The sequence below is a fragment of the Equus przewalskii genome, chromosome 17, assembly GCF_037783145.1.
Source record: "Equus przewalskii isolate Varuska chromosome 17, EquPr2, whole genome shotgun sequence".
In the NCBI taxonomy this organism is placed as follows: domain Eukaryota; kingdom Metazoa; phylum Chordata; class Mammalia; order Perissodactyla; family Equidae; genus Equus; species Equus przewalskii.
In genome coordinates, this window is record NC_091847.1 from 52,642,251 (window position 1) to 52,665,891 (window position 23,641).

At 42.7% G+C, this 23,641-nt stretch overlaps 2 long non-coding RNA genes across 2 annotated transcripts; one reads left to right on the forward strand and one right to left on the reverse strand.

Annotated features, from left to right (window-relative positions):
* Window positions 1-18,762: 18,762 nt before the first annotated feature.
* Window positions 18,763-20,359, forward strand: LOC139076818 (uncharacterized). The gene is made up of 2 exons (XR_011528803.1): window positions 18,763-18,900; window positions 19,175-20,359. It is a non-coding gene; the product is annotated as an uncharacterized lncRNA (long non-coding RNA).
* LOC103556255 (uncharacterized) lies at window positions 20,360-22,170 on the reverse strand. Its single transcript, XR_546148.2, has 3 exons — window positions 22,007-22,170; window positions 20,679-20,776; window positions 20,360-20,600 (listed from the first exon to the last, which is right to left on the reverse strand). It is a non-coding gene; the product is annotated as an uncharacterized lncRNA (long non-coding RNA).
* Window positions 22,171-23,641: the final 1,471 nt, after the last annotated feature.

Genomic DNA, 23,641 nt, shown 5'->3' on the forward strand with positions numbered 1-23,641 from the left:
AAAGGTGGGGTGTGTGTGCGAGATAATTCTCTCACATACACTAATAGAGAACTTTCAGCAATCATATCAAGGAGACCACCATATTGTAATAGAAACAGAAAAATAGGGTGGCATCGAGCAACAGACAAAAATTAAGATCTTTGAAATTGTGGTAGAGCTCAATTTCTTTCAAAAAGATATAAACTCAGACCCCATCCCAAAATTCTTGAATTACAAATGAAGACTTACAAAATTTGTATAGTAGCAGAGCTCTTTAAAAACAGTTCCCTGCCCAGGACATGTGCGTGGCATCAGGATAACCAGCCCGCTCCCATATGATGAGCCAAAGCAGAGGTTTGGGGATGGTTACAGACAGAAGAATTGCTAGAAGGATATACACTGACATTCAGCTTCAAACAATGTAGCATCTCAGTGGAATACTGGAGAAAATCAATGACAGCTTTTCTCAAGAGAAGATTTTGAGCAGGGGGCAAGTTTTAAAGGATGAGTTACAAACAGTAATAGGGACTGCGAATGGTGGTGACTGCCATGCATTTTTAAAAGAACTTGTAAGCCAAACGTGGGAAGAAATGCTTTGGAGCACTGCTGTTAGAGAGAATAGTCACTACCTTTGGTGTAACTAGTTAGTGACTGGTTTTGTTAAGGAGACTTCCCCCCTCTCATCTTTCCACCCCAAAACACAATAGCACTGAGTAGCAGTCGTTTGTATTTCACTATGAGTTTCATGATTCTTAAATCGGAAGTGCAGTGATAGAATTTGCAAGGATGTAACATAAACCATTAGGTTGGTCTTATTTGAACGATCAGAGCAGGACAGTCTGTTGAATTATTTCTTCATTAGTTACATCCCTTTTAATAGCTTTGGAAGATTGGGTTATTGTTCTCAATTATTCACTACACTTCTTGTGAGAAAAGTATATATCCTACACATTTCCGTGTCACTTGCAGTCCCTTCCTATAGGAAGTGTGTACTTCCCTACTCCATTAACATTAGGTTTACCCATGTCATTAGCTTTGGCCAATGAAATGTGAGATGCCATTGATGTGTACCGTCTAAATAGAAGCTTAAGAGCATCTGCATGATTCAGCCATTACATTCTTTTCTCTCTGCCACAATATGAGTGTCCTAAATAGGTATTGCTCCTTCAGCCTGGATCCTGAAATGAACACACATTGAGCAGAGCCACAGCTGACATGTTCCATTAGTGAGAAAGACACCTTTGTTGTTGTGAGCCGTTGAGATTTGTGGATCTTTCTGCAATATAAATTAGCAAAAGCTCACTCATACAGTAACCGTGCATATTAACATAGTAGCTATCTATTAACACTATTTGTCAGCTATGCAATATATATATTCTAGATGAAGTGCTAGAGTGCAAATAGATTGGATATGAACATGCCTCACAAAGAAATGTAATTGAAGTTAATTTTAATTTTCTTTTTTTTTAAGATTGCATTATCTTTTTTTTTGAAGAAGAAGAAGATTAGCCCTGACCTAACATCTGCTGCCAATCCTCCTGTGTTTTGCTGAGGAAGAATGGCCTGAGCTAACATCCGTGCCTATCTTCCTCCACTTTATATGTGGGACGCCTGCCATGGCATGGCTTGATAAGCAGTGCATAGGTCTGCACCGGCGATGCGAACCCGCCAACCCCAGGCCGCTGAAGCAGAACGTGCGCACTTAACCGCTGCACCGCTGGGCCAGCCCCTAATCTTAATTTTCTATCTAGGACTTTTTCACTTATTTGGAAGGTTGATTGCAGGTTGTAGAGTATAAAATATCCAGCTTCTCCATGTTCATTAAAAATTTTTTCATTGTACTCAGTCAAATTAAGACTATCAGCCAAACATCGCTCCAAATGAAAACCATGTGCTAACTTTTAAGGGAATCCTCATTTTTGGTCAAAACATTACTAATTCCCAGAGTACTATGTAGAGTGAGAAATTAATTTGCATTTATGAGTTTGAGTAAACAATTCAGTTGATCTCCAACATTCCAAACAGTATTAGAAGCAAAACCATATATTAAAACAGAGCACAAAAGGACTAAGAACCAGACAACTTTCTATGGGTTTTTATAGCTAAGGAAATTCCAGACCATAGCTAATTTTTCCTCAGCTGACTTTTATCCTGAGAACCCAATTTTTACAATTTCTAAGCTTGACATCTCTAAGGCCAAATACTGCAGCCTCGATTTTTGAAGAAAGAAATTATTTCAAGTTCTTTAACTACACAATGTCAAAATGATTGGTCAAATCAATGAAAATATTAGGCAAATCTGTTGTTTGATGCAGTGTTGGCACAAAGTAAGCCCAGTGACTGGTAATTTAGGCTACATTCTTTATTTCTGGCTTTGGGCTGATATTTAGAAATATCTTTGCCTCACTGTGGTTATAAAGATATTTCCCATTTTCTTCTGGGCTCTTATATTGGAGGACAAATAAAAGGACTTTGGGAAGTATACCCAGGCCTTTCTAGAGGGTGGCTATCTGCCCATTAGCTTCACTTGGGGCAGCAGCACCACTAAGCCATGCTGGGCTTTGCCATCTGAGTATTCTAGTAGCCATGTCCTCCTGGCTTGAGGAAGGCCAGTTGGCTGGTCTGTTTCCTGCCTTGTACCCTTAAAAGGAATCTTCCTGAATGACTGTTCCCCAATCCCAACATACCTATCTAGGCCAGGCCTACCTGCAAAGCCTGCTGTCCTGGTGGCTTGGGGGCCCAGCGGAGGGCAAGTTCAAAGAGAGAGTCCAACAGTGACTGTTGGACTGTGATTTCATTGCTCATGAAATCCAGACCAAATGCTTGTCCAAATCAGTCTACACCTTCATTTCTTTTTCTTTTCTTTAGGAAAGAAAATACTGGCTTTATGCTTACCAGATTGGAGAGCTTGACTCAGCTTCTAGGCCAGACAGGTTTTCTAATACTTCTACTAAGTTTAACACACCAGTCAGTCCCAAATAGAGCTCCTGCTTAACCCTACTTAGCCTCCCCTCCAAGCAAACCAGCTCTTTGTCCTATTGTCATCATGCATTTTACTTCTACATATGTTGTAAACCCCACAGATTATTTTGTTGTTCTTGTTTAAACAACTATCTTTTTGAAAGATTGAAACAAACCAGAAAAAATCTGGCACATTTACCTACATAATTACCATTTGCAATGTTCTTTATTCCTTTTGGTCGGTCCATATTTCCAACTGACCATATTTTCCTTCTGCCTAAAAGATTTTCTTTAACCTTTTTTGTAATGTGGATATGCTGGTGATGAATTCTTCCAGCTTTTTTGTTTTGTTTTTTGGAGTTTTTTTGGTGAGGAAGATTGGCTCTGAGCTAACATCGGTTGCCAATCTTCCTCTTTTTGTTTGAGGCAGATTGTTGCTGAGCTAACAACTGTGCCAGTCTTCCTCTATTTTGTATGTAAGTTGCTGCCACAGCATGGCCTGATGAGCAGTGTGTAGGTCCGTGCCCAGGATCCAAACCCAGGAACCCTGGGCCAGTGAAGCAGAGCCCGTGAACCCAACCACTACACCACCAGGCCAGCCCCTCTTTCTGCTTTTTTAATGTCTGCAAAAGTCTTTATTTTGCCTTCATTTTGAAAAGATAGTTTAGCATAGTGTATATATGACAGCTGTTTGTTTTCAGTACTTTAAAGATGTTTTCCACTATTTTGTCACTTACATTGTTTCTGACAAGAAATGTTCTGTCATCATTATCTTTGTTCCTCTGTACATGTCATGTCTTTTCCCCCTCTGATTGATTTCAGTATTTTCTCTTTATAACTCTAAAACTTCTTTTAAGCAATTTGATTATGATGTTGCCTTGGTGTGGTCTTCGTGTTTCTTGTGCTTGGGGTTTGTTGAACTTCTGGGATTAGCTTTTATCAAATTTGGGAAGATTTGGGCTTTTATTTCTTCAAAGATTTTTCTCTGTCATCCCCACCTTTCTGTCAGGGTTCCAATTACATGTAGATTGGGCCACTCGACATTGTGCCATAGACCACTCAGGCTCTGTTCCTTTTTGTCCCCCAGACTTATTTTTGTCTGGGTTCATTGTGCATAGTTTATATCGTCATGTCCTCAAGTTCACTCCTGTTTTTTCTGCAGTGTCTAATCTGTCATTAATCCTGTCCAGTGTAGTTTTTCGTCTCTGTCATTGTTTTCATCTCTAGAAGTTCCATTTGTGTCTTTTTCATATCTTCCATGTGTCTACTTAACATATTTAATCTTTTCTCTAGATCATGGCTTCTCAACCTCAGCACTACTGACATTTTGGGCTGGATAATTCTTTGTTGTGGTTCTTGTCCTGTGCATTGCAGGATGTTTACCAGCATCCCTGGCTTCTACCCACTACACGCCAGTAGGACCACTACTCCCAAGTTGTGACAACCACACTGTCTCCAGACAGTGCCTAATGTTGCCAGGGGGGAAAAAAATCACTCCTTTATTAAAAACTACTAGTCCAGATTTTGGAACATATGTAATACAGTTATGATAACTATTTTAATGTCCTTATCTACTAATTCTATCATCTGTGCCAGTTTTCTCCAGTTTCTATTGATTGATTTTTCTCCTTATAATTTTCCTGCTTCTTCATATGCCTTATAGTTTTTTTATTATATGTCAGACATTTTGAATTTTACCTTGTTGGGTGTGGATATTTTTATATTCCTGTAAATATGCTTGGGCTTTGTTCTGGGACGCAACTAAGTTAGCTGGGAAAAGTTTGATCCTTCAGGTCTTGCTTTTACGCTTCATTAGGTAGATCTAGAATAATATTATATCTAGGGCCAATTTTGCCCCTCTACTGAAGCAAGACCCTTCTGAATACTATACCCAATACTCCACGAATTGTGAGATTTTCCAGAGTGGCTGGTGGGAACTGGTATTATTCCTGGTCCTGTGTGAGCTCCTTCTGGGTGGTTCTTTCCACCATCTAGTATAGTTTCCTCAGGTGCATGTGCTGAGAAGTACTCAGCTGAATATTTGTGGGACATTTTTCTCCCTCAATACCTCTGGACATTTTTGGAGTTCTGTCTCTCCAAGAAGTTTTCTCCTCTCTGGCTCTTTGTTCAGCAAAATTCAGCTGCTTTGACCTCTCTCAGCTTCATCTCTTCAACTCCCAGCTCCATTTCCTCAACTCAATGATTGCATCCGTCTTGGGTTCTGCCCCCTGCACTGCAGTGTCAAAACTTTCTCCAGGCATTAAGCTGGGACAATTACTAGGGTCACTTGCTGTGTTTCTCATCTCTCAGAGATCACTGTCCTTCACTGTCTTATGTCCTCTGTCTTGAAAACCATTGTTTCATATATTTTGTTTTTAGTTGTTTCAGGTAAGAGGGTAAATCTGGTCTCTATTACTCCATCTTGACTGGAAACAAGTACGTTTTTAATTTACCTGGAATTTATATGGGTGTTAAACTTTCTGAGTTATTGAATTTCTGAGAATAACTACTTTGCTCTCACTCTTGATTGAAAAGTTTGAATTGAAATAAAATTATACGCTTAAAATAATTTTCACTCTAAAATTTGAAGGCGTTTATCCCTTGTCTTCAAGCATCCAATGTTGTGGTTTGGAAGTCTGATGTTTGATTCTCAATCCTTCATAAATATCTTTTTTTCCCTTTCTACAGGATTTTAGAATCATCTCTTCATCTATAGTATTCTGAAATTTCAGAGTGATCTGTTTAGGCATGGAGTTTTTAAAAAAATAGTATCTGTGAAATCATGAATTCAACAGACTAATTTTAATTTTACAACTCACTATAAAGTAAATATATGATTATTAAGACAAAAAGCGTTTATCCATGCCACCTAAAATCATCTTCAGTATCACTAGTGTTATGTCTACCACCCTTGGAGTAACTTTGGATTAAGGCACAATGTTAAGAAAAATTACAATAGATTACCAGGGAAAATTCTGAATAGGTGAAGATTACGGGGTATCTTCTCAATGGACCTTGTCTAGGTGATACTTCGGGGTTATTTGACTCTATAGGGGTTCTATGATTTACATGATCTTTGACTGGGCAATGTTACATATAACTCTAAGTTGTAGAAGGCTGATAGTAATGCAAATGAGTCTTGTCTGTAGATGTGACAATTAATTGTGTCTGGTGAAGATGCAATTGACCCTATAAAAGAGATGATTCCAACATTACATTTTATTCCCTGTAGATATTGATCAGTTTTTCATCTATTCATTTCAGCATTTTTTATTGCTGTTGTATGTGTCTGTTCTTTGGATTCTCCTTTGGAATGGTTTTAACCTCTCACTGTTTCCCTCGTTAATTAATGAGTTAAATAAAATTTTTGACATGTGGTTTTTATATCTGTATGACAGTCATGATTTTGTCTTATTTTTTAAAGTATCTTTTATTAATAGCATATATGAAATATTATAATGTGCATTATTACTATTATTATGTTTGAGAGAATTTGGAGAACATTTCAAACTGGCCTTTGGAACAAAGTGCATTTTTGCTAAGTCCTGGCTTGGTATCAAATTCTCTATGACAAATCTGGCTGGCCACCTGTTTTTGTAAATAAAGTTTTGTTGGCATGCAGCCACACTCGTTCATTTACATATTGTGTCTGGCTGCTTTTGTGCTACAAAAGCAGGGTTGAGAGCTGTAACGGAGGCCATATGACCCACAATCCTAAAATATTTACTATCTGGCCTTTTATAGAAAAAGCTTGTTGACCCCTGCTTTATGATATGACACCAACCTGCTTTAGCGTATTAACTGCAAATGAAAATTCAATTATTTATTTAAATTGAGATTGTTAGGTTTTTCCGTACCTCCAAGTGGATATACAATGCCATTTGCAGAGGTAGAGGGAACTTCTGCATTTGGGGAGACTGAATTGCATAGTGTTTGATATCTCCCACTGGTCTTGAAGTTTGATCTGGGTTTGAATCCACTTTGAGCTGAGAGACTTTCATCAGGTTGTCTAACCTTTAACTTTGCTAAACCTCAGTTACTTCATCCATAAAATAGAGATAGTGATATCTTACATGGCAGTTGTAAGAATTAAATGAGATGCTATATGTAAAGAGCTTAATGCCCAGAACACAGAAATCCCTGTGGTTATTGGACATGAGCAAACTTTGGAAACCACAGAAATTTACATCTATGCCTGGTTTTATAACCTTTTAAATAAAATCCGATATCCATTGCCAGCCTGTCCAACCTCAAGCTTCTCTCCTCTATTGCAGGGAAGCTCTCCCCTTCTCCCAACTCAAGAGATAGAGCACTTTGAAGGCTATATGTTTGGTTAGTTGGGGCCAAACCTAGGGAAAACCTCACTAAGGTATCCCTACAAAGTCTCGTCCGTATTGTGGTAGACTGAGTGCAAAAATGGCCCCAGTTCGTCTCTTCCCAGTATCCATGCCTCTTACGATGTGACCGCAGCTTCCCCCATCTAGAAGTGGAGTCTATTTTCCCTGCCTTTGAATCCCACTGGCCTTGTTGCTTGCTTAACCAGTAGAATGCAGCAGAAGTGAACGTGCCCCTTCTGAGCTGAGACCTCAAGAAGCTTTACGTGCTTCTGCTTGCTCCTTTGGGACCCTGCTTCCACCATGATAACAAGCATGGGATAGCCTGCTGGAGGACGAGAGCTCAGAGATGAGTCATCTCATCTATGGTCATCCTAGTTCAACCAACTCCCAGCTGACCTGCCAGGTGATCACAGACTCACATGAATCCAGCTAAGATCAACCAAGCCCAGTTCAGATCAGCAGAACTACCTAACTTGTGAGCAAAGATACATATTTGTTGTATGCCAAAATAAATTAGTGTTTGATAACTTCTATCATTGTAGTCTTGGCTACTGAATGATTGCTGTCTGCTGTTATTTGCTTGGGGAGTGTTGAGCATACATATATCACGCATCGAAGCAGAGTGTTCTTCTGAAAATGTGGTCCTAACTCAGCCCTGTTGTGTCAGGATGTTGCTGAAATGATTGATTCAGGTGCATCCTGAAATCCATAGCAGTTTTGGATGAATTTACAGCTCTTGGCCACAAAGATCATGTAACAGTATTATGAGAACTTTTAAAGAAAAGATTGTAAGTAATTGTCGTTCCATCTACAAGACCAATTCTTTTTCTTTTTTCCAGGGGAAAATTCACCCTAAGCTAACATCTGTTGTCCTTCTTCCTCCTTTTTCTTCTTTTTTCTCCCCCACAAAGCCCCAGTACATAGTTGTGTATAGTTGTAAGTTCTTCTGGTTCTTCTATGTGAGCCACTGCCACAGCATGGCTACTGACAGATGAGTGGTGTGGTTCCATGCCCAGGAACTGAACTCTAGCCACCAAAGCAGAGCACAAGGAACTTTAACCACTAGGCCATCAGGGCTGGCTCAAGACCAGTTCTTTTTTTAAATTCCTTTTTTTTTTTTTAAAGATTTTATTTTTCCCTTTTTCTCCCCAAAGCCCCCCAGTACATAGTTGTATATTCTTCACTGTGGGTCCTTCCAGTTGTGGCATGTGGGATGCTGCCTCAGCGTGGCCTGACGAGCAGCGCCATGTCCACGCCCAGGATTCGAACCAACGAAACACTGGGCCGCCTGCAGCGGAGCGCGCGAACTCAACCACTCGGCCACGGGGCCAGCCCCCTAAATTCCTTTTTTTTTTTAAGTATGCTTTTTGGTGAGGAAGATTGGCCCTGAACTAAATCTGTTGCCAATCTTCCTCTTTTTTTTTTTTGTTTCTCCCCAAAACCCCAGTACATAGTTATATATCCTAGTTGTAGGTTATTCTAGTTCTTCTATGTGGGATGCCGCCACAGCATGGCCAAAAGAGGGGTGTGTAGATCTGCCCCCAGTACCCGAACCAGCAAACCCCAGGCCACTGAAGCAGAGGGAGCAAACTTAGCCACTCAACCACTGGGCTGGTCCCCCAGACTGATTCTTGTAATAAGGACTATTAGAACCAAATGTTTGCATAGCAAAGGAGAATGCCCTGATCCTTGAGACTATAATAAGAAGCGGCAGGATTATATTATGACATGTTTTTCCCAAGGCAGCTAAAAAAGAGAATAACATTCTCTCTGGGTCTCTGGTGTTTTGCTTATGATTTTGAGGATGGCTATGCTTTGCCTCTTCCACTATACTGAAACTCTGTCATCTTGTGTCATTTTAAGCTAGACATTTAATTGCTCTGGGTCTCAGTTTCCTCATTTGAGGTTATTGGATGATTTTTCAGGTCTCTTCTACCCATGTCAGTTTCAGTTCCAAATTATTTTCTTAACAATTTTTGTTCTCACTCCTCAAACATTTATTTTGTATTTGTTATGTGCCAGGAATTTTACTATTCACTGGAGATACAGCAGTGAATCATTATTCAGACATGGCCTCTGCCCTCACATTAATAATGATAACAATAATGACAGCAAGCATATTATTAACAATAACCGATACTATACTATATTATAGGTTCCAGGACACTCTCACAGGCACTTTTATATTTGACCTTCACTTTCAGGGCTGTTAACTGGTTAGGACAAGCATTATCATCTGCATTTTACATATGAAGAAACTGAGACTCAGATATACCGAGTAACTTGGCCAAGGCTACAAGGAACTCACATTACCACTTAGGATTTAGACATTTTGATGTAGATTATTTACAAAAACATTTTCGTTATAAAACATTTCAAACATACTAAAAATAATAGTATGACAAATCCCATATACTCATAACCCGAAATTTAAAATAATCAATATTTTGACAATATTTCCTTCATTTCTCCCCTCTTTTTTCCTTTGCAGAAGCATTTAAAGCAAATCCCAGAGATTGTGTTCTTTCATCTCTTCATATTCAATATAAATCTTTAAAAAGTAAGGGCATTATATTAACATAACCACAACGCCATTTTCATGCTTAACAACATCAATAATAATTATTTTGTCTAAGGGGCTGGCCCAGTGGCGCAGTGGTTAAGTTCGCCCGATCCGCTTCGGCAGGCGGGGATTTGCCGGTTCGGATCCCAGGTGCGGACATGGCACCACTTGGCACACCATGGTGTGGTAGGCTTCCCACATATAAAGTAGAGGAAAATGGGCACAGATGTTAGCTCAGGGCCAGTCTTCCTCAGCAAAAGAGGAGGATTGGTAGCAGATGTTAGGTCAGGGCTAATCTTCCTTAAAAAAAAAATTTATTTTGTCTCATTTAGATATAATTCTTGATGTTCAATTGGATAGAATAAAGCTTAAAAATCATTTTGCTAGGGGCCGGCCCCGTGGCCAAGTGGTTAAGTTCGCGCGCTCTGCAGCAGGCAGCCCAGTGTTTCATGGGTTCGAATCCTGGGCACAGACATGGTATCGCTCTTCGAGCCACGCTGAGGCGGCATCCCACATGCCACAACTAAAAGGACCTACAGCTAAGAATATACAACTATGTACCGGGGGGCTTTGGGGAGAAACAGGAAAAAAATAAAATCTTTAAAAAAAAAAAGAAAAATCGTTTTGCTATTCAGTCACACCCTGAGTAGGCCAGCCTAGTATAAATTTGACTCACCACAACAGTTTATTCGTTTCTACATCACTCCCTTCCCCCAAAGCACTTATTTTGTGGTAGGGAATACCGTTTGCCCTCCAATGTCTCGTCTCCTCTTTCTCCTTAGTTATAGAATTTTTAGCTAGAAACATGGCCATGAGGAATAAAGGGAATTAAGGGGAGAGTATGTTTTCTTTGCCCTTGCTGCTTTCTACCAATTAGGAGGTAGAAACAGTAACTGGAACTCTAGCATCTTGACCTATGAGGTTGTGTGCTAAGTAAAGTAGGTGAGACATCGAGAGAGGAGTGAAATCCTGATGATCATGAGCCACCATATCAGTTTAGAAGCAAACTTCCATTTTCTAAACTTGAAGCCAATGTTATTTATCGTGATTTCTGGGTTTTTTGACACATGTAGCCAAATGAATCCTAACTTACACACATTTCTGCGTACTTCTTCCCCAATCCCTCAATTACAGTGGAGCAAGGCGCACAGAAAAATGGGTTAGCTCTGAGATAATGCCTCTTCATCTAATATAACTATCAGCTGAGATGTATTCCGTTCAACTTAATGTTTTAAAATGGCAAATGGTCAACTTCCTGAATTCCTTTCCCTTGGGTCTGCCCTTTTTATATAATCAACAGCTTTTCTGCCTTCTTAATTGATAGGTTACCCAAATATACCAATTGTTTAGTTCTTAAAAGAGGGGCTTTGTTCATAAAGTTTGCAGAAAGGATTTGGAAAAGGGTGGAAAAGGCCTAAACCAGGGAATGTGTAACAAGCATCGGGTGCTGAAATGAAGACTGCCTGTGACCTGCCTCAGATCTCTGAAAATGCATTACTGATTTCAGAGCTCGTCTGGGTGAGCTGCAGTGAGCTGTCACAATTAATGTAGTCATTATCAGAAGATCACAGTATATGCACAGAAGTTCAAATATTGTCAACAGTTCTACATTTAAAAGATTTCTTATGTAATTTTACAGCTGGTAATCAACCCCTGATGACACAGTGAAATGGGACCAGGATATTAAAGCAGTTAAACATGGGTTTTTAATTTGTTAACCAAACATTAGGACATTTCCTCAGCCTCTTTGCATACGAAAAAAAAAAAAAAAAGACCTGCAGTAACAAAGAAAAGTATTAAAGTTTCTTCCAAAGATGCAGGCTGATTTCTAGTATTCTAAATCTTTCAATTATATAATCAAATAGAAGCTAATAAAAAGGAATGCACTGCTGAGAGACTAAGCATTATATTTTCTGCTATCAATAGTTTCCTATTAAAGCAGTCTATTAAATTATATTTTAAAGAGACGTAAGCAATCAAGTTATTAAATCAATACCCTCATTGCGGTATTTTGAGCCAAAAGAGAAACTTCTGTAGATACTGAAATACTGGACTTGCTCTATTGTTCACTTGCTGATGAGAAGTTTAAAGAATTGTAATGCACTTACTAAATTGTGCATGTGAGAGCAAAATGTTAATCAAAACACCACAAATTTTACACTTCCAAGAAATTAGTAGAAAATAACTCCTGATAAAGAAAGCATGGGGAGTATGTAAAATCCTGCTTTATGTCTTAGTCCTTTAGTCTTAGTCTAAAGGAAAGACTTTAATTTTCAACTGCCACAGACAGTAAAAAATAGCTCTCAGATGTCAACTCTCTGCATTCTGTTAGGAAGCCCCCTTTACAAGTATATACATATGTTGTCTCAGACGGTATTTTCCAAAAGGGGTTGAAACATTATCTTATATCCCAAGTGCTCTTTTGACAATGTGACCTTAAGATTCCTCCCATGGAGAGGTGGAGTTTATATCCTTTTCCTCTTGAACCCTGGCAAATATTTATGACTGCCCTAACCAAGAGAGCAATGTAAATTAATGATGCTATGTGAATTTTGAGGCTAGATCACAAAAATGCCATGCGTTTCATCTTTCTCACTTGGGAGACATTCTAGGAATTCTCCCTAGACATGCATCCTGTGAGGTAGTCCAAACTAGACCACGCAGAGAGACCACATGGAGAGACCCTGTTTAGGTGTCCCAACTGCTGGTCAGCATCAGCTGCCTGGTGAGTAAATGAAGACTCATCCAGATGATTCCAGCCCCGATTGTTGAGTCACCCCCAGAGTTTGGGTCTTCCCAGCTGAGACTTCAGATGATGGTAGAGCAGAGACAAGTCATCATACCCACTGTACTCTATCTGAATACCTGACTGGCTGGGTGGAGGAGAAATGAGGAGATGTTGGTCAAAAGGGACAAACTTCTAGTCATAAGATGAATAAGTTCTGGGGATCCAGAAATGTATACATAGTGACTATAGCTAACAATACTGTATTGTAAATTACTGAAAAGTTGCTAAAAGAGTAGATCTTCAATGTTCTCACCACCACCATCACCACCACAAAATGGTAATTACATGAGGTGATGGATGAGGTATCTAACCTTATTGTGGTAATCATTTCACAAAATATGTGTGTATCATATCAATATGTATACCTTATACTTACACAATGATTTATGTTAATTATATCTCAAAAATAAAAACTGAAAAAAAAAAGTATAGGTTCCTTTAATGACTCATGTAATTAAGAAGAAACCCTAACTGGTATTGCTCGCTCTGCTTTGTTTTTTTCTCTATTTTGACTTCAAGAGGAATGTGCATATATTTGCAGAAAAAAAGTTTTTGTTACTCAGAGTGAGTTTACTATAGAGAAATTGTATTTTCTGCAAACAGAATTGACATTCTCTCTTCTTTTTTTAGTTCTCACTCTGGCTCAAGATGTAATTCCTCAAGTCAAAATATTTTACCTAGGTAGGGCAATCTAAAATAAAATTGAAGGATTGGAACTTTCATTTTGTTGAGCCATTATAATGCAAAGGAGGATTTCCTGTACCAGAATTCCCAGGATTTTTTTTGGAGTCTTCTGCAGAAATACAAAATAAAGAATCCCCCAGGAGACTCATAAAAGGAAGCATTTTACCACTAGGAGCAGAGCCACTCAAGACATCTCTGCCACCTTTTGCTTTACCTATGCCATAGCCCCAGGTCTTCAAACCGACCTTCCTTCTGTTCACGAGAAAGGATTTGGATAGTTGTAATTTTATAAAATCAGTTTTTTGCGTTTTTGTGTGTTTTTTTTTTTTGTAAAGTAGAGGAATTTAGAGCTATGTGCATTAGGAGTGTGATTATGAGGGGAATTTTATTCAGAAGCAAGTGACTATTCGCACAAATGCTCAGTCTAGTTGATCCAAAAAGCCCTACTGTACACCATTTCCCCTTGCTGATTCTTCTCTACTTCACCTCCTTGAAATGCTAACGCTTGGCTTAGCAGATCCACAAAACTCAACCCAATGTGCATCACCTCCACTCTTATTCCCTTATCTCACTCACTAGCATCATTACCTTCTTTGGCAACTGCACACCTACCAGGTGTTTCCAGAAAGATTCCATAGTAGACTCTTGGCTCTCTACTCACTTCTCTTCGTGCTAAGTCCGTAGGGACTGCTCTAAAGCCCTTTAACCAACCCTCTTCTTCTGCTTCTTCTTCTTTTAATAAGCCAAGCCTTTAGGTTTGTTTTAGTGTTTCTTCCCACCTAGAGGCTCCACTGGCAGGTGGAGGCCCTTGTAAGGCATCCAATGATAGACGCCGAATCCCATCCTTACTGGTGTTTGCTCCTTGGAGGTGAAAAATAAATGTTTTATAAAGCTCAAATTGGCCTTATCACACAAAACATCTGCTAGATCAGTGAATGTCTGGTGACAGCAGGAGACAGCAGTGCTGGCCTCTCCAATAGAAGTCACTGCAGTTAATGGAAGCTATTATGGGAAAATTCTGGCAAGAAGTTTTCTTTTTCTTTTTTTTTTTCTTCTCCAGACAGCTAAAATTTTTTAGAAGAAAAAAATGTATTCAGTTGCTAGGGTAACTGTGGTTTCAAAACTACTGTAACAAAAGCCAGATATCACATATCAAACTACTAAATTGTTAATTTGACTGGTATTTTAAAATAACTACTTAAAAGAGATGTTTTCTCCTTATCTAGCTATAAAGAACAGAGAAAAGGGGGAAAATAGGAGGAAAATAAAGGAGAAGAGAGAAAAAGGAAACTGGTACATTCCTTTAAGAAATGTTTTTGCTTTGCTAAATATTTGTTGGAAATAGAAATCCCTTCCCCATGTTATAGATACATTTGCATGCAGGAATTATTTAGTCAGATTCAAAACATAAGGAGGACACTGGGTTACCCTGTTTTCAATTTCTCTTCCCACATTTCAAACCCTGCCTGGATTTGAAGTGAGCTGTTTTCTGTGGGCGCTTGGTAAAGGAACTGGTTACTTAGGGGAGTTTTGCATGTTCTGAAATCTTTTATGGGTGATTGTGTTTTTCCTGTGTTGTGCTTTTCATCACTTGGTTTAAAGGGAATATAATAAAGCCATTAAGTGCTTGGACTCTGGAGTCAGACATAGCTAAGACTGAAATCCTTTTCTATCTCTTACTAAATTCCTTTAACCTCTCTGAGCCTGTTTCTTCATTTATAAAAAGACTATCAGGACAAATGACTTGGGTATTTCAATAAATACATTGTAAGGAAAGAAAAAGAGGGAGAGGGACCTACAGATTAAAAGAGACTTGAGAGACTAAATGTGTGGATATTGCTTAGGTAGGATTCGAGAAAAAAAAGCCAATTGTAAAAAAATCATTTATGAGACAACTGGGGATATTTGAACACTGATTAGATATTTGGTAGTATTAAGGAATTCTCTCAAATGTGCTTAGGTATGATTATAACATGGTTTTGTGCTTTTAGATTTTTTTTAACAGTTACCATCTTTTGATATTTTGATTCATACTGGAATATTTACAAATACAATGATACAATGTCTGAGATTTGCTTTGAAGTAAGGGAGGGGGAAATGGATGGGTAGAGATTACATGAGTTCGGCTGTGAGCTGACAACTGTTGATGCCGGATGATGGACATAGAGGGGTTCATTATAGCATTCTCTCTACTTTTAAATACATATTTGAGATTTTCCACAACAAAATTTAAAAAAAGAGGTGTCAATAATACTTGCCTGATAAGATTATCGTATGGATTAAATGAGATGCTGTGTACAAAGCACTTGGCAGAGTGCCTAGCACTTAATAAGTGCTGAATAAATGTTAGCTATTGTAATTAGACACAATGCCTCCTCTTTCCCATGTGCAGACCTGTGCAAGCCAGACCTCCAGATGTGCTGCTGACTGGAACAGCTAACCCCACTCCTTCCAAAACAGGAATGCTGGCTATCATTGCGTTCATCCTCATCCAACCTGATTTTGCACTTGGTCCACACACACCTAGTACACACACCTGTACTGGCTTTAAACACACACACACGAAAATTCTGTTTTACAGGATCTGTTGATTTTGCCTTTAATTCCACAGTAAGTTTTAGCTGGGAATGCTATTTCAGTGGAAAACAGAAGGCAACTATTGATAAGTATCAGGCACATTACCAGGAATTTCCCTATATAGTTTATTTAACCTTTATAGCAATCCTTTAAGTCAAATTATTAGCTTCATTTCAGAGAGGAGTAAACAGAGATGTTTCCTGGCCTGCCCAAGATCACAATGGTGGACCTTGACTCACACCCAGCTCCTGAAAGCCCCAAAGGGTTTTTGCTCACCCAGGAGCCCTGGCCACTAGCCCCTTGCCTCGCTTTCTTGTCCTGGCTTAGAAACAACCACCGTCTAGAAAAAGTTAAGTTGACATCTCCAGTCAAAAGAGTCTAAAACCATAATGATCTGTTCTGTGGACTGAATGGCAGCGCTGTTTGCAGCAGGGTGCAGAGGGTCTGCATATCTGATAAGGAGACTCATAGGCTTGGCTGGGAGCTTGGGGCCGGCAGAGGGAAGGCTCAGGAAGAAGTAACAAAAAGAAAAAGGATTTCGGGATTGCACCGACATTTGTGTTTAATTTTCCTCCTGTTCTAAATGCTATTCCACTTTTCAGGGAAGGAGAAAGCAGAGAGAGGTACCTTATGTGAGAACTGTTCAATTCCCAAAATTAAAAACAGCCAGCTACCATCCAATACCCTAATTCAAGTTCCAGCTGTAATTTAGTTCGATCGTTGCGCTGACACCCTAAACTGGCAAATGATCAGTTGACTTCAGATTCTAGCTTGTTTAAAGCGGGACAATTCCATGCAAGATGGTATCTGATTACAACAGGGGTTATTGGTTGTTTATATCGAACGTTCCTGGGAACGGAGCGGAGAAATAGGTACCAGGAGAAACAGAAACTCCCAGTGACAAAGTGCCCAAGGAGAAAGGGTTAGTGCTCAAACCGGAGGGTCAGCCTCCTGGGCCCTACTCCAGGGCGTCGGAGGCGGGGGTGTCGAGTTCTTTCAGCAGCCACTGGAAGGATTCCCAGCTAACCCTTCCCCTGCCAAGCCCAGAGGCCCTCCCTCGAAGGCCGCTCCAGCAGCCACGTTGCTCTAAGGAGCCCACACCATGCCTCCCCAGAGCGGACCGCCCACCTCCCCAGGCCTGCCCACCCACCTCCAAGATCCCAGATTCTCTCCCTAGCGTTGGGCTAAGGTCCTCTTAATTAGGAAACAATAGCTATTTAAGAAGACGCGCAAATAACCCGCTCGCTGCGCGCCCAAGCGTGGCATTCTCGGGAGTTCCCGCGGGGCAAGGAACCGGGCTCCAAGCCGCCGGAGGGGAAAGAAGGAGGCAGCTAGTGGAGGCCTGGGCGTTGGGAGCACCCGACCACCCGCCTTCCGGGGCCCCGCCCTCACCCTTCCCCCCTGGCGGGGACCTGCCAAGTGGGAACCACCCTCTTCACTGCGGCAGATTGGGAGGGGAGGGGTCCAGAAGCCCTCAGGGAGCCAGCGACTAGCGCGGGATTTAGCCGCTCGTAAGTCAGGGCGGTCCCCAGTCCAGCCTCCTGCGCCCGCGCCAGGCTCGGGGGTCACAGCCACCAAGTCCTTTTCTTCCTGGGCGGGAGCCGGCCCTCGATCCCTTGGAGGGTGGAGATTCTTCACTTTCCCTCCTCCTGCTCCCCCGGGTCGTGGAAGAAATGTGGGATTAGGCTGGAGTGAATATTCCGCGTGCTCTGTAATTACGCACACGCTGAAATCTTCACCGTTGACTTAAGTTACTTGGCGCTGCGAGGGCTGGGGCCCTGCGTATTGATTAAACGCAGCCTCTATTTACCGAAACAATAAATGTAGAGATTAGCAACGTTCACTTGATCGCAATAATGGGGTTGACAATTAAGGGGCAATGCATCCCAGATGTAACCGAGCCTGTGGAAGGCGGGCGGGCGGCAGGCTTCTCGGAGACCGGCGCTCGGGGGCCTGCGGCGGCGGAGGTGCGGAGCAGGAGGCGACGCAGAGAGCGCGGCAGGAGGCGGAGGGGAGGCCCAGACGCAGCAAGGTCTCCGGCCACCGGACCAGGGAGGCCCATAGCTGCCTTTGGGGAACCTGAACGTCCCCGATCCCAGGGTGGCAGCTGGAGCGCTGAGCCCGCCTCTCCTCGGGGATGTCACCTGTCTCAAGGCCGTCTCGCCTGCTGCTGCTCCCTGGCTGGGAAGGAGAGTGGACGCCGCTGGCGTGTGCCCGAGCAAGTGAGTCTGTGTCATCAGTGTGCATGCTGCATGCGGCAGCGGGAGGGGTCGGGGGAGGCGCACGTGTCTGAAGTGTGCGGAGCCTCCCTCTGCCTCTATGGATATCCGCCTCTCTATACTTCAAGAAGCCAGTCAGGGTGGAGGTGTCAGTGTGGCCTTGTGATGGAGGTGGGTGTGACATCCATCGGTAGGTGTGACAAGAGAGGCTTGCCCGCGCAGGGTTGGACTCTACAGAGGCTGAAATCCAGAAAGCGTGAAAGTGTCGACTAAGGACAGGCCTGTTCTGGGGGATGTCACAGGAGTGCCTGGGTGGGGATCTTATAGCTGACCTTCCTTTTCAGCCTCTCACTGAGCTGTAGGGCACTGAAAAAGAAGTCCTAGGAAGGAGGATTGATAGGTAGTAACTCAGAGAAAAACTCAGGAGAGTGAGATATGGGGTAATAAAGGACCGATGAGAACAGTTGGGGTTGGGGGAGGTGTGTGCGTGAAATCAGGCTCCACCTAGAAGCGTTTCCAAATCCTGGGCTCCCTTGCATACTGGCTGCAGAAGACACAGGTAGCAACTCTCCCAATGCTTGCGGTTTTTCTGCTTTTTCCTTCTTCCTTCTGTGTCCCATTATCAACCCAGAATGCTTCCCATTCCGCATTTAGACACAAACAAAAGGATTTGTTCCAGACACCAATGAACAAGCCAGGACGAAGCCTTTTCCCGCCAAACCACTAAGCTCTTGGAAACAAACGGCGCCTGCCCAGGCTCTGGGCGCGGGAGCCCGGGAGAAGTCTTAAGTAGTAAGAGGATCTAGGGGATTGGAAGCAGGGAGGGAGAAAGGAGGGAGGAGAAGGCTGGGAAAGAGAAGAGGGAGGAGAAAGAGGAGGGACCAGGAGGGGCAGAGTTGGACGTGGGGTTCTGTTTCAATGGCCCCCCGCCCCCCGCGCCCAGGCTCTGACGGCCCGCTGCCTCCCCCCATTCCAGAGCTGATGGCGGACTGGGGGAGGGGGAGATAAGACAAAGGGAATTCTCCTCCTCCGGAAAGTGTGAAGTGCGTCTGTCCTCTCCTTGCAGGCTCTGGAAAAACTGGCAGGAATTTCCTTGTCGTGAGGAGACCGAAGAGTGTCTGCAGTAGAGGAGGCAACTACAAACAGACTTTGGGCCGGGAAGGAGGGCCCAAAGGAGGGCCGGGAGGAGAGGGTGGCGGGGGCCAGCTTTGATCGCTGCAGCTCCGTTGCAATTTTGTCTTCGACAGATAGATTAGCTGAAGTAGTCAGCCCTAGAGAGGAGTTCCGTTCCGCAGACTCCCCTCCCCACCCCCACTCCCCGCGTCGTGGGCCAGCCGGGAGCTGGGTCACCGCTCCTCCCCGAGTCACGCCTGAAACTTCAAGGGCTAATGGCTTTGGGTTCCTGCGGTAATTAGGAGGCCACACAGCTCTCCAACACTCCGTTAAACAAATATGTAAGTCATCCTCCTTCTCTCCGGCAACAGACCCGGGGAGAGGAGGCAGCTGGGACCGCTCCGGGCGGTGTCCTCCGCTAGGGGAGTGGCGTCCTGTGACCCCTGGCTGCTCCTCCCGGCCTTAGTCTTTCTAAGCTCTTCCTTAGAAAGAAGAGAAAGGGGCAAAGAATGTGCATCTCGCCACCCACCGGATGAGCCAGGCTAGCCTGTGTCTTTGCTGCGGAAAAGTTTTCCAAATAAATCGCTCTGGTGGTTCTAAGCAGTGAAGAACAGAGGCTGGGCCCAGGTCTTCTCCAGAACAGTTCAAGGGGCGTAAAGGATATGAAGTCGTCCTCCCCCCACCCTCTTCTTTTTCTTCCCCATATAAGTCAGCCATATAAATCATTCGCATTGTTTAAGGTACATTGATCAATCTAATGGCTTGTAATAGGCTCCTAATTGCCACTTGCAGGGTTCTGCAGGCTCCTGTTTGAACAGGGAGGGTTCTCGATTCCAGAGAAAATCCTCCTTAATCTTGAGCCTGGATGATTATAGACCCGGGAAGAGCACCAAGATGACCAGGAAACTGTAGTCTCAATGCCTTAGGGGAGGGAGAAAAGAGTCTTACTGGGGATAGTAGCTGTTCTTTTTTTTCTTTCTAAATCTCACTTCCAGATCAGTAATTCACTAATGAGCAAAGCATAGGCCATGACTTATTGATTGTTGTAGACTGAGGATGGTTTTGTTTATATCAAATAAGAAAGCTTATTTGCATCCCTTGTGTCTGTATGTACAGTAAAAGCTTCCTTAACCACAAATCAGTATGCTCTTCATCATGCCTTTTCTTTTTATTTACTTATTCTAACAGGGCAACATCAGGAGTCATGATAGTAAATAATATGGGGGGAGGGGCATGTTAAAAGGAAGGAAGAAAAACCCAAACTTTCTCCAATATGGTGTCCTGGAGATATGCCTAAACTCCTGTTTAACATCTTGCAGTTGTGCCTCGTCCAAGCCCTGGATGGAGGAGGAAGCATTGGAGGTCTCCTCAGAGGCTGCCTGTGAAAGAATAAAACAGGAAACTGGACCCTTGCTAGGAGAAGCTGACCAATGACCAGAATCCTTTTTTTATATTACCTCAAGGTCTATGTGAAAAGATTGCTTTCATGTTTCCAAAGATGGTTCCATTAGAGTTGGCTGAGACAACGAACGTCCTTCATTTTGGTAGAAAGGCTCTAAAAAAGAAGAAGAAAGCCAACAGTGAGTGCCACATTTTCTTAGGTCTAAGACCCCTCTGTGGTAGCTGGTGAGGGAGGGAGAAAGGTAAAAACCCCAAGCCGAAGAGGCCCCCCAGAGTTTCCAAGTAATGCAGTAAACAAATCTATGATGCTTGTTGAATAATCTTCCAATAATTGCAGTCATTAAAATCATCACAGAGTCTACAGTCACCTTCCTTCCTTTGACACACCAGAGTCTTTCCTTTAATTGTTAATTCATTTTTGGCTCAGATAAACAGATCAAGGCAGGCTTGAAATGTATGGCCCAGATACATCTAGCAACAGAAAATTAGTTGTGTAGCAAAGGTTATGAGCGTACTTAATAGACTAGGGGTTCTCAGTTTCCCCAGTGGACCTTACAGACAACAAGGCTTGCATCTCCTGCCGCCTCTAAATAGCAGTCACACTTCTGAGACAGAGAAAACATTAAGATGAAAGTTCTCTTGGCCTATTGATCCTTTCTGGCTCTTTTATTTGCAAGGGTTGGGCTGGAATGAGGGTGTTATAGAACAAACATTAAATGAAAGCTCAACAGAAATTGTGGGAGATTTCCTCATTTTTCAATTAATTTTCTCCATCCATTTGATCTCAAGTCTGGTCCTTTTTAAAATATAAATATGTGTTAACTATAAAAGATTTCCTTCTAATCAAAAGCTGCATTTCATTTGCACCCACAACTGACAAACTCCAGCTGTGGAAAGGATTCAGCGCACTCAACAGGCGCTACGGTCTGTACCGGCTTCCTTCGCCCTTCTTCATGGCAGGCGCCTGTGGTACACAGGGCAGCTTTCTTTTATTTCCTTTTTTTTTTAAACTCGTGTTATTAATGTATCTCCCCAACTCCCACACCGTGCTGACCTCATCATCACTGCTGTAGTGTAGATCATGCAAATGAAAAGCATAATTAATCGCGCAAATGCTTCAAAAAGGGAGCGCTGTGGCTGAGCAAATAAATAAATAAAGGGCGCTGGGAGGATGACAGGTCAGATAAACGCTTTTTACGGGCTCCTCTCTCTTCCCTCTCCCCCTCCCCAGGCATCCCGGTTCTGGTAAGGCTTTGGCAGCAGCTAGCAGGGCCCCGGCGAGAACCTTCAGTTCCTCCTCCCCCAACGCCTGCCCTGCCGCCCACATCCCCGTCTCCCCAACTTCACCTCACCCCACCCGCATGCTGTATAATCCGTTGCTCACTCTGCGCCTGGTCAAAGTCCCCAGAAGACTGGGCAGCCACCTAATATTTCGAGTTATTCAGGAGATAGCTGGTCCTCCCCGTCCCCACCCTGCTTCCTGTGCATCAGGGAGAAGCATTTTTTTCCTGTGGCGTAGGAGCTCCAGTCCTTCGGATCAGCGCTAATGACGGAATTGTTTCCCCGGCTTTGCCTCCTAAACGCCGCAACTTGAGCAGTTGCTCAGATCAAAGCTCTCCGGAGAGGCAAGATGGGGGAAACAATATTTGTTCAAAGGAAGTGAACTCTTCCCTTTAATTACCCTATTCTTCTTTATTAGAATTCCTATTGAAATTTTTTGCAAAAAAAATTATGTTGATTTAACCATAGTGTATTTACGATGTAAATATATTCCAAGATGAAAACGTCACGAATCAATTGTAAAGGACCCGGATACATAATTTTAAAAAATCAGTTTCAGTGTATATGAGGTTCTCACCCCACTTTCGCTGCTCAGTCAGATTTGTTTATGCAGAATCGACATTTAATAGTGCTAATTGCACTCCAGTTAAATTGCCCTGATTGCAGAAAGGGAAGCAATTTTCGTGCTCTCTGTCTGGGTTTGGAAGAAATTGTTTTATATTCACCTCTTTATAAAGAAGTGGAGATAAGGCACCGGGGCCTTTGCACAAATTGCACTTAGGGGCTGACTGGCAGCATTCAGGCGCTATAATAGAGCATTATTTGGCCGTTTTGAATAATGTAAAGCGTTTGCTGAAAGCTATTCTCCTGAAAATTGCTTTAACTTTTAAAAAGGGTGATGATTCACTCCAAACCAGGCCTTTGTTACATTGTCATTATTTCCCCAAATGTTTTAACAGTCAGCTCAACACTTTAGCATAACACATTGATCTTTGTTTAAAAACTAGATTTTTTAGAGGATGAAAAAAATCTGTCACACACACAAAAAAACTGGACTTCTTCTGAAAGATTTCCTTGGGGCCCCACCTTAGAGGTGAAGCGGCCGAGGTGCCTGCCTGCGCTCCTTTGGAAGATTTCCTTAACTTTTATTGTGATCTGGCTGCATGTATCTAAAGGCATATCCGAGCGCCCACGTAGAGAGTCTGACAGCTGGAACCACATTGAAACGGCAGGAGGGGAAGGGGAGGGGAGGAGGAGGACGAAGAGAGGAAGGCAACCGGGACTCCCGGAGCCCGAGGTGCCAGCGTGAACTGTTTTAAATGGTTGACTTGAAAATGTCACCCGTGCTAAGTGGCTTTGCGGATTGTCTTATTTATGACTTTGTCAGGTTTCCTTAAGGAGAGGGTGTGCTGGGGGTGGGGGAGGAGGTGGAAGGGGGAAACCTCCTCGCTTCTCCTCCCGGGACTGCAGTGGGTGAGTCGGGAACGCCTCGCTGCCACTTAACAATCCCTCTATTAGTAAAGCGATGCAGAGGCTCTACAGGAAGCCGAGCACCCGTCTCCCCTTCCAGGGCAGAAGTCACCTGTTGGGAACCGCTCTTGGATCCCCCTGCCGGGCTTTCTGGCTCTTCCAGGCTGCCTGGATTCCCCCTCAACCCTCCACCCCGCGTCCCCCAGGGGCTTTTCACACCTTCTCCCACTCCCCCTGCCGATTTTCACCACAATCCCCCAGGGCACAG